We start from the raw sequence: 11,879 nt of genomic DNA on the forward strand, positions 1-11,879 counted from the left end.
AACACAAATGCTGTAGAAAGGATATTTGCAGCACTGTGTGTTCTTACATCACCGGGGATCCGGCAGATGCTGCCTCAGCGTCCTTACATTAATGGGCTGGAGAGAGAAACATCCCAAACGCAGACCACTCCACCACAGGTATTATTAAGGTGTACAAGCTATCAAGAAGACAGTACCCTGCAGGTATGCAGGTGTTGCTTATGCAGGGGTGGGGCACGGCTCGGCAACAGCGTTTAGAGAAGGAGGCCAAGGCTTTTAAAGGGACCATGCTCCTCGCACCAGTGAAACAGCAACACCCATTAGTTAGTCAGTCTTTTTTTGTCCATTAAAGGGATTTCCATCGGTAGGAATGCTGTAGTTCTCTTCACACCATTAGTCTTTATTTGGTTTTTTGTAAGTGCTTTAATCAGCAGGTACCTGTTTACCAAGCAGTGGGCAGATTCAGCCCTTTCATCCGGCTGGGCCAGCAGAGCAGGCATCCCATAGCTCTCCCTCCATCCCTGTGGGGATTAGTCCCGTGTTCCCCCCACCACACACACATTTTGGTAAGGTTAGGAAAAACGCCAGCTTCATTCTCACTACTGCCCGTGCCTACAGAGGCACACCCGCAGCACACACCCTGCTGACAGGACCTTCCCCCTTTTTGTGAGGAAGGCAGTAGTAACCTTCGAGCATCAACCTGTAGGAAAGCAGACTCAGTTACACACTCTAGCCAGCAATCTTGTGAACCCAGAGCCTTGCTTTCAGCAAGACAGGCGCGATAAAATCTTCCCTCTTTCTTCAATAACATGACTAATAAGTGTAGAAATTCCTTTCTCCTCTCTCCCTTGGCGAATATCTGTCTTATCTCCGGTTCTTCCTTAGACATAATTTCAAAGATGAAAGACATGTCTATAGTACGAGCAGGCAGCCTTGATTCTGGCGTGAGATGCGTGGCAAGCCGCAGCTCAGAGCTGGGGAGCTGAGGCTCGGGTCTGGCACCTGCAAAAGCCGGGAGCCGGAGTTCCTGCTGCGCCCGGGCTGCGCCTGCTCTGGAGGCGAGGGCAGCACAGGCTCCTCCGCAAATCTCCTTCCAGAGCAGGTGCACAGCTGAACAAACACGGCAAGCATTTATGAAATGAGCTCGCCATTAAACGCTCTGTCCAGCAAGGAAAGGGGACCATCGTGAAGCCTTCCTGGAATTCTGGCAGCATTTCCAAGAGATGATCTGCAAACTGCTCGAGATGGGTGTTACATGTGTGCTGTAGCAATAAATAAGAGTGATTTTAAGGGGCAGTGTATATTGACAAAGTAACACCTCCCAGAATAGAGCACAACCCCTGGCATAAGCGCTGGAGACACAGTAACAAAACCAGGATCTAGGGAGTGTCTTAAACGCGTATCTGATAGCACAAATACCAGATAAACAGCAAAGTCCAAAGAATGCAAAAGGTTACAGCCACACTAAACCCACTCGGTTAACATGCTGGTTCATTGTCGCTGAAGATCTCAGTAACTATACCTTAACTTAAGCACCCAGAATGCTCCCAAGCCCTGGGTGTGCAAGCCAGCTATGTTACAGCCTTGTCTCCGGGTGGGAAGAAGAGAAAAAGAGACATGAGTGTTCAGAATTTGGCCAGTGACAAAAGAAAACTAGAATTTATTTTCTGTTGATTGTTTTGCCCATTTGAGCAGAAATAACAAGATGAAGGTAGAGAGGAAACTGGTTTTGCAAACTCTCATAGATATAAAAGATCATAAAACCTTGAAATGCTGCTGTCTCAAGACTTTTTAAACTCAGTCTTGCTTTTGTCTGTGAATTAAGACTATTCCCCTTGCCCAGAAAAAGCAACTTTATGCTAGAAGAGGCCACAGATGGGGAAGCAGTTTGATCATTGTGGGAGGGATCAGCCCAAAATACCAGTAAGATATATTAGACCATCAAAAAATGGCATGTCTGGAAGGAAAGTCTTGAGCACAAATTAATATTGACCTTAGCCAGAACAATCCTCAACATCTGCAGCTGTGTGGTTACTAGGGAGTTATCTGGCATCATATGCTTTTTCACATCTGTCTACTAAATCAGAGATAGAAACACAAAAATCTAGCACAGAGGGACATTATATGGATTTGTGACACTCCCAGAGGGACTTGGAGTCTTTAAACAAACAGAGATATTACAATGGGACACAGGTAGAATATGGGACTAACGTTGTGTCTGCTCCACTGTGCAATGGAAAAACGGCGTCTATTTTCCTCTGATGAGCTCTCTGAAACTTCCAAACATGGATAAACATGAACTGCAGTATATATGAGACAATAAGTTTGGCATACATACATGAAACTTCATACTTCTGGGATGAGCAAAATGAATAATCTCAATTTATATTAATTGCCTTACAACACCATGTGCGAGGGAAAGCAACAGTGGGAACAGACTGAGGGAGGACAGAGAGATTCACAGTTGAGTCCATATGGTATTTTCATCATTCCTCATTTTCAGCCTCCCCAGCAACTCGCAAGGACTGAGCTGTGAAGCCTTAGTAGAAATGGGTATGGCAGGGTTATTCACAAGGAGTAACATTTCTCAGCGTGTGAGTTAGTGGAGTGAGGGGTACGTTGTATTTTCCCTGCCTGCATCATCTCAGGTTGTGTTATGGCCCAGTCCAAGTGACAAGGTGATGAAAGTGCAGAGGTGTAACGTGCCTTTATTTCAGCAGCGTGCACGGCACAAAGTACTAAAATCCCCAAAGTATAACAGTCTTCAATAATATGGTTCTAAATTTTCAGGTGTCAGTGGGGTGTTTGCATGTTATTGCCCCATGCTTGTAAAATATGGGAGCTGTTCCTAAATTATGTTCTGAGAGTGTATAAAAAAGCTCAAGCAAATAAAAATGCAGTAACACTTGCCCTCATTTTTGGATAGTGGAACTTTTAATTCATAAGATATTTGTATTCCTTTTTTATCTTTACTGTAGTATAAAACTATATTTAGGTTAAAAAAATAGGTGAAATTTCAAGTGGGCAGTACAAATTGATGCAATTTGAATGTACTAAGAGATTTGAGAACACAAAGCTCTACTATCTCTTTTAGGCTTGCTCCTAAAAGCATTGTATAGCATACTAAAAATCTGTGTACATGGCCAACCTGGCTCAAGCTGACACCAAATGGAATGCTCGTGGAATGAATATTTTGGATTTGTATTTACTTGCCCCAAGTTTTGACTGACGTATAATAATTTCTTGCATTTGTTGATACCTATGGCTCTGACTCTCATAAAATACATCTTTAAAATACTGTGATCTTGTCTAGTCTGTCATTCCAAGGGTTATTTTGAAAACACACACATTCAATAAATGGAGCAGATTACTTAGAGCAAGGGAACTCAGAAGCGTAATTGCAGCACAAAATTTTAGAAATCTAAAGTGAATTCAGATTTTAAAATTAATTTATTCATCCTTTTTCTTGATCCTTCTTTTTTCTCCATGAACACTGAAGTTGCTTGTGTATACATGTATACAGAGAGCAAATTTCAGAGTCCTGCAGGAGTTGCAGAAGAAGCTCGATTTACTTTCACAGGTAGAAAGAAAATAGATAAAAGAAAATTCAGGCACACCCTGAGCGTTCTGGGGGCAGCTTCTCAGGGCTGTTCCTGAGGAAAGCCTGACTGTGCATTCAGCCAATGTGTGTGCTACACCCCATTGCCACTCCAGCTGTTCCATTTTTGGCTCTACCCTCCTTAGACTTGTGTCATCTAAAATTCAACCTTTAAAGCTTCAGCCGTTACAGCCAGCACTAAAACACAGCCAACAACCCTTTTAATATCTATCAAGTTCTTTCAAGTAAATCCAACATTTCTTGAGAAGGTAAAGCTGGTTGTTTTGTGATGACTTGGAACTGAAAACAGACAGCCTGGGTAATTGGAACTTAAAAATGCAAAATCCACAGTGAATCCAGTTTAGCTTTTGGCATTGCACTGTGTTTGTCTCAGCAGCAATAACAGTTATTATGTTTTGAAACACGTATCTAGCAAACAAACAGTTAAGATGTTGTTCAAAAAGTGAAAGGCAGTGTGGGTTTTTTTCCACTTGTTTGACAAGGTGATTCATTTCCACACTCCTTACTAAATCATAGGGTGATTTTAACAGGAGGAGAAATTTGGGGTTGCCTGAGATGGATAACTGGGTCAAGTCACCCTCTGGAAGAAGTCAGGGAACAAAATGTGAAACAGGAATCCAGTGCCTTTACCCTCTGAGCTTCATGCAAATCTGCTCTGGAAACTTGGTTATGTCTCATTTTCTAGGGCTTAACCACAGCAGCAGGCCTGAGGGATGTACTTTCACCAACAGCTTAAGCAGCCTCTGCTGCTGAAATGAAACCCCAGAGCCTTTTCCCTCCCCTCCCATGCCCCACTCTTCCTGCCCCTTGCCATTCATCTGTGAAGCTGATCTTGCTCAGAGCTGAGCAATGGTTTGGCTGGTTTGGCTTTGGAGCCTGCTATGGTTCATCTGCTGGCTGTGCAAATGCTGGTGTGGCACAAGGAGGGAGAGGGGGGGTAGAAAAACCAAGAGCTGTGTGGGACTGCAGCAGGGTTTGCTCTGTTTGCAGCTAGAAGAGGCAGCCAAGACGATTTACTGCTTGCTGCTGCCAAAAACATGAGTCCCACAGCCTCCCTGCCCCTCTCCTCTGCACCTGTCTGCAGCAGTGGAGCCAGGTCCTGCTTGCTTGTGCATCCCTGAAGTCCCAGTGACCTTGCGGTGAGCCAGCTCGGCTCATTAAACCGTGGGACAACTCTTGGTGTGTTTTAACTGCTCTGGAGCCAGAAGGGCTCACTGAAGGGACAGAGGAGTACACAGCCAGGGCAGGAGAAGTGGAGGGAGTGCATGGCCAGCAGGCAGGGAGGAAGGCTGAGGAGAAGGACAGAAGAACCTCCCCCTTTTAGCAATGACCTGTTAGTTTGGCTCAACTGGATCTTCTAACTCCACTCCTGCACTGTTTTGGGCAGCAGTGCTGGCTTATGTCAGCTAAAAGCATTGTGAAACAACATCCTCTGTCTCATTTCAGCCATGCAGGTAAACAAGACTTCACATACCTACAGTTAAGAATATGCTGATACACATTTTGCATTAAAGCCTATCTCAGGAACCACATATACTCTCACAGGAAGCCCAACAAATGGCCTTCAGAGAGGTTTGCTGATCTGCATTTCAAAACTGTGGACCATTATGCCAGTAGTAGTTCTCTCCTGAATGATAGCTTTAAGCACTTGTTATTGATTTAAATTTTGAACCAGTTTGTTTTGATTCAAAACATCATTACACCTACAACTTCATTTGTGCTGAGTTACTGTCCAGGCCTTCACATAAATTCCTTCATCAGCTTGCCAGGAGTCCCAAGGCTGTGGTTCCCTGTGCAGACACCGAGGCTGCAGGAACTCCCAGCACCCCCCTTCTGTTTGTCCCGACCTCAGGCTGCTGCACCCTGCTCCTTCAGCTCTGCCACTTTGTGGGACTGTGCTGCAAAGTGGATACACAAACTCAGGCACAATGGAAATATTCCAGCTGCCCCCTCTGATTTTTTTGCAGGGAGGTAGTGCCTCAGGCTATAGCTTCAGCAGTAATACTGGCTTGTTGTGTAGCTGAACACCGTCATTTCCCCCTGCGCACACACACACAGAGTTTATACCTGGCCAAATTTCACTGACAGTGGCCTTTCCCTTGTGCCAGTGTGCACAGCTGGGAATGGAATGGGAATAAGGGACCTGATCAAGCTGTGAGAAAGAAAAAGAACTAAATGCACTAAATTCCCTTCTCTGGTTCACAGCAAAGCTACACAGATAGCGTGATATGCTCATCTGACTGAGGCCATAGTTAAACAGATATTTGCAGATATTTTCCCTACAGAAATCCCCACTGTTCCTTTTGCTCCCCCCGGCACATTCCCATCCTTGAGCATCTTCCTGCATTGTGCCAGAACACAGGCAGTTTGATTCTGTGTAAAAGTCTATAGTAGCAGATAGGTCTAAGAAACAGAAATTGCCCGTCCACTTCATTATTTATGCAAGCATTTCATATTTTTAACAAGCCAAGGTTTAAAACGATTCCAGAACTCACCCAAACAGTCACAAAACAATCAATGACATCCAAATCTGTAGCAACCCTCTTAAGAAGATCATCCAGCATGGAATAGAAAAGCTCCTGAGCAAGAGCGAAGCACCCTCTGCACCACCAACAGGCACAACAGGCTGTCCTGGGTGCCCCAGGCACTATTGGCTCTGGCAGAGCAGACCATGCCAGATCCAAACCAGTTAAACTGGCTCCAGAAGCAGCGAGGGAGCCCGAAGGCAGGTAGTTGTTCACCTGACTGGGACTGAATCAGAAGTAAAACAGTGTCAGAGGTTCTTTCCCATTGCCCTTGTCAGTTTTGATTACCGGGGTTGCTGGGCTGACAGATACAACAGGGAAGTGTGTGATGGCAATCCTGCCATGTCCAGATATGCCAGCCCCGGTGACATCTGCGCTGTGGCAGGCAGGTTCTGCCAGCACAGCCTGTGCCCTGTGACAGCCCTGGCAATGAGCTGGCCAGCAGTGATTTGGCAGTGCGTGTGAGGTGAAGGGATTGCAGTTATCTGAGGAACGCTGCTGGCTATGTTGTGTCTGTGATAGTTTTGCTGCTGATGAAATAGGGTTCCTGGTCTGATAAGGAAGAGGTGGGGCACGTAATTAAGCAACCAAGTAGCTGGGAGCAAGTCTTGGGGTATTTGTGTAATGGTTCCTTGGGTGGACTGTACCTGTTTGGGAGAAACAACTTCTGCTCTTTATTAAGATAATTTACATGTCAACACCGTTAACTATTTCAGCAGTAGGCAGGAAATAAAGCCACAGACCTGCCTGTGAGCAATGTCTCGTTTTGGTGCCACAGTTCAATAATATTTGGAGCTGCCTTGATTTCTGTCCCTCTGAAGAAAAAAGTTCAATGAAACTCAAAACATATTCAAGATGCCCAGGCAAGCAAAGCAGCAACTCAGCCTGCTGCCTTCTCATGACCCATGAATAGGGTTCAGTTTAGGAGAGGCCCTTAGAGTGGTCAACTCATCTGTGGATTCCACTGCTGCCAGAATATCTTTGCTTTGTTAAACTTCCAAAAATGTTCAGCTGGTGGAAAAGAAGCTCACAGCTCACCACTGCTGCCCACCTGGTCTCCCCAGTCTCCTCACAGCAGCATGATCACCCTGCTTGCCAGCTGTGCTCCTCAGAGCTTCTCAGACCCATTCCTGGGCCAGTTCCAATCACCAGTCGAGCACAGAAAAGGGATCCAGATAAAAAAAAGGAGGTGTCCAGAGTTTTGCTGGGCAAGTAGTCTGAACCAAGAGTATAATAGCATGCAGCATATATCAGAAGTGAGGGCACAACACACATTCGAGAGCCACGGAAGTGTGGAGTTAGTTCCCAATAATTATATTTCTATTGCCCAAAGCCCATTATGATGTAGGATTCCCCCGTTTTCTTTTTATAGCCTGCCCCAAACTAGTCAAGTTACACCCTAACTGCAATAACAGAGTGGTTATTTTGTTGCTTGTTGGTGAGTGAACTCTAACACAGTCTAAATGCCTGATATTCACTGGGCAATTTCATTAGCATGGTCATGGGATTTAGATAATTAGGCTGGAGCTAGCTAACACGTTCTCAAAAATTAAGATTTTATCCAAGTCTAGACAAGCACATCTAAAGAGTGAGGGATTCTAGAGGCTCCTGTGCTGACTTTACCAATAAACAGGAGATAATCCCCTGAGTCATGCTTTTGCATCCTCAGGCACAGTACTAGAAAGTGATCAGTGAAGGTGAGAAAAGCAATTTGCAAATTCAAACCGATGTCAGTAAGAGGGAAAATTTTGAGGAACTTGCAGATATTCTAACAAAGCCACCGTAGAATAGTAATTTAGGATCCTAAATGATAGAGATTCAGAACGATGTGGATTTTGCAGAAAGTTTGGCATTAAGTTTTCACTCTGCTCCTGCCGCTGACTGTTCCTCCCACACCACAAGTAGCCCACTGAGGCAGGTGAGATATTTGTTTTAAATAACACAAATGCAGATCTTGTCAGGTGTTCTAAAAAGCTGCATTTGTTCACTGAGCTGCCTCACAAGAAGGGGGGTATATTTCCTAACCACTTCATATCACTAAAAGACAACCTTGCAATCAAGACAAAGCCATTGCTAATATTGGGCAGCAGGACACATTGCTTACATTAAAGGTTTTATGACTAAGTATTTAAAATGACCAGGCATCATTTCTGGAGAAACAAAGACACAGGGAATTCTTCCATCCCTAGCTAGCCAGAGAGATGTTCCAATTTTCACTTAAGGTGGTTTCTTTACCTCCAGCCTTGCTTCCCAAAACAGTCTTCACAAGCTGCTAAAGCAAGAGAAACGTTTAACTAACAACCAGTTTAAGTAACTTCCCAGTTTTGGAAAGTTTTCTAACTTGTATTTGTTTTTTAAAAGTATTGTTCGCATTTTCAGTCCTTTTGTCATCCTTTGTTCTATTGCTGTTTATTCCTATCCTCACTTTCTGCCTATCCCAACCCAGGTGCTCCAGTCCTTCGAGTGAAACACTGCCCAGCTTGTGTTCTCCCTGCCCCAAGTCTGCATGACAAATACACAGCAGTGTATGTGCAGGCTTCAGCCAGGCAATCCTGCTGCCCGTGTCCCAGCAGGAGCCCCCAGCACCTCTGCCTGGCTCTCTGCACTCCGCAGAGCCTCATCAAAGCGCTGCCTGCGAGCCCTTCCCTTCATTTCCCTAATTCCCGCATCTTCAGCCTGCTAAGGCCCCTCTGGGACAAGCACCGCTTGCCCTGGAGCCGTGCCCTGCGGAGCCGCCTTGCCCCGCGGCCGTGCCCAGACCGGCGAGCCCGGGCTGCGGAGGACAGCGAGGAGCGCCGGGCTGCCGTGGCAGCGGCGCGGCTCACCCGGGCCAGCAGAGGGAAGGGCTCAGGAGGAGAAGGGGGCAGTGTTTTGGATGCTCTTGAAAGCAAAGGCTTTTTCTGTGAGCCACGTTATTCCCCAATTTCAATTTACTGTGCTACCGACTGCCGTACGCTCTCCAGTCAGCTGCCTTCCCCTTGTCCCTCTTCCCTCCTCTCCCAGGATATGCATATCATTCTCTCTCCCATTTTAAAGTTCTCCAAATATTAGGCAGCCCTCCCTGGAGAGGTGATGCCCTGGCCCACAAGAAGTGCAAGACGGAAATACACACAAGATCGGTGTCCTGCTGGGAATACGCATTGTTGTCCTTAGCCAGACAGCGGCCTGGCACTTATATCTACGAGATTTGTATCACTTTGTCATAATAATGTCCCTTTTATTAGCAGAAGAATATCCTTTTTAAAAGGTCCCACTCAGAATCAGAAAAACAAAACAGGAATATTACTTTCCGTTACTACAGAGTTTTCACTCTTTAAGCCAGCAAAATAGTAATTCAGTGCTGGGTTAAGTGAAATGGAAATCACTCACATGGAAAAGGCAATTGCTTCTGAAAACTCAAGAGAAACACGGCACTTAACAAAAAATGCTATCTACAGAACACATCTTTGTTACAAACTCACTCAATTTACAGACACCAGACCCCTATATCTCTTCACGGGTTGGAGGAGAGATGCCACCACAAGATTTGAAACCATAAAGGGAATGCCATGAAATGTACCAGTAATTAATCTTCATTCCTTTTCTCCCACATTTCCATCTCCCCCAGTTCTTGTCAGCTATCTTTGTGATGCTCACAACAAACTTCTCCCTCGGTTATATTTCTGTGTTCCTGTAGAACATTAACAAAATGTCACGCTTTCCCTGAGAACACTGTTAACACTTAATTACTCATGATAATTACTAACCCGGTGACGTGTTTGCTTTACCAGGCTCTACAAAGATACATTTTAAATGCTGTAGGATAAGCTAGTCGCAAAGAGAAGTTTGTTGTTTGTTTGGGGGCTTTCTTTTATCAATGCTACAGTTTGGATGCTGTGGAATACAATTAGACAGATAGGTTTAGCCTGATGAACACGGAAAACTGAACAGACTATTGCCATTCCCCCTGCAAATCTATTTTTAAAGCAAAGAACTATGGAATGTTATTTGTTGTTAGAAATAATGTATATTAACTTTAAACGATCTTTTCAAGTCAAAATGAATAGTATATGCCGCTATTTTTCCAGCCCTCTGACAATATTTTTCACCCATAACTGCCACTAGCATTGCCAGAAATCACAGAACTCTTGCATCCTGCAGGAAGGAGGTGATTCCCTCATAGGGCAACACTTCACAGCTCTCACTCTGCAAGTCACCAATCCCATCCTACAAGACAGCAGCCACATGGATATCACAAGTGTAAGACAAGCTAGGCTCTCCTATTAAAGACAAAAAAGCCCACAAGAAAACTGTCAGCTCCTTACTGCTCTAGCTCAGTGTATTCCCAAGCCTCAGCCCCCTGACATTCAAAAGTGTCAGCAGTATGTAATGATATTGCCTGTAATATCTGTGAGATAAATGTTAATCATTTTTTAACGTATGGAACATTCTTATATTAATCAAAACTCACACACAACCTCATTGGATGTTATTCCTGAAATGAGATGTTATGAATGTGACAACTGAAGTACAAAGACCAAATGATTTACCCACAATTATTCATTAAATCAGTTGCAGGGTTGGTGTTGGAAATTAAGACCTTCCTGGGCCCCCAAAACATGTCCTAATTACAAATCATCACGACCTGCCCATGTTTGTCATGTATGAATGGTATAACCATGAAGGTGTTGGAAGTGACTTGAACCTGACTGCAAAAGAAATGGAAGCAAACCTTTCTCTGGGGAGTTTTTAAATCACAGGAGTTTCCTGGTAAAACTATTAATCCCTTATATTAAAGGGAAAAGAAAAAAGCAGCTGTGTATTGCTGAACTATATCAAGGTAAAATTAACACTAATTTCATTTTCAATGCAACAGAAATACAATTAACACAAACCTCAGTCTGGTCACCAGGCTATAAACTGGTGCAATGAAATCAGACCAGATTTATTTCCTTTCTGCTTTCTTTTTTTTTAATAAATTATACATCTGCCAGGTATTTGGTTTCCTCTGTAAAAAAGTTCTGATCTTTTCAGACTCTTATTCAAAAATCTCTCCATAATGAGCTCTTGAATTCCATCTATTCCTGCAGTGCTTTGCAATATAATAAACCAAGGTTTGCAGGAAGAGGTAATGTCTTTTATTAGAACGAGTGTTAGGGATGGGAAAATCATCCAAGCTTTCACATAAAAAAGACAGGACGTCTTTTTGATGTAGACAGTATTAAAATTGAGCAAAGGCTCCCAGGTGGGTATCAATGAGTTAAAGAAGAAATTAAAATAAGTTTGTTTATTGAGAAGCCTTGAGTTACGTTTTATTTTAGAAAGTTTGTATTTAAGCAAGCTTTCACAAAAGCATTAAGTAGTGTGAACTTTACCAACACTTTTTGTTAAACGCTTAATCCACACCCACATCAAAACAAAGACAGACGGCTGAGCTCTTTACATATGAGAGGGTGACTTTTCACACATAGCCTTAACAGTAAACCTTTTGCCTTTTTTCACGGAAATACAAAGCTCCGAGATAATAATGTTGCCTTAATTTACGTTTCTCCCAAGAAGTGGAAATTACAAAACTACAGACAACAAACGTCGGGGTAATCAGTCTGGGGAAAAAGGTCCAAAGGGAGAACTCAGAAATGAGTTTGTTTAAAGCTACAGCAGGCAGCAAGGACGTTGAGCTAGGAAAGCTTTTGTTTTGCTAATCTACCTAAGGTTCTATTGAAAAAAAAGAAATCCTTGAATGAATGATTCCGACTTTGTTCTAGTGTGAATTGAGT

The sequence above is a fragment of the Prinia subflava genome, chromosome 18, assembly GCF_021018805.1.
Source record: "Prinia subflava isolate CZ2003 ecotype Zambia chromosome 18, Cam_Psub_1.2, whole genome shotgun sequence".
Lineage (NCBI taxonomy): Eukaryota > Metazoa > Chordata > Aves > Passeriformes > Cisticolidae > Prinia > Prinia subflava.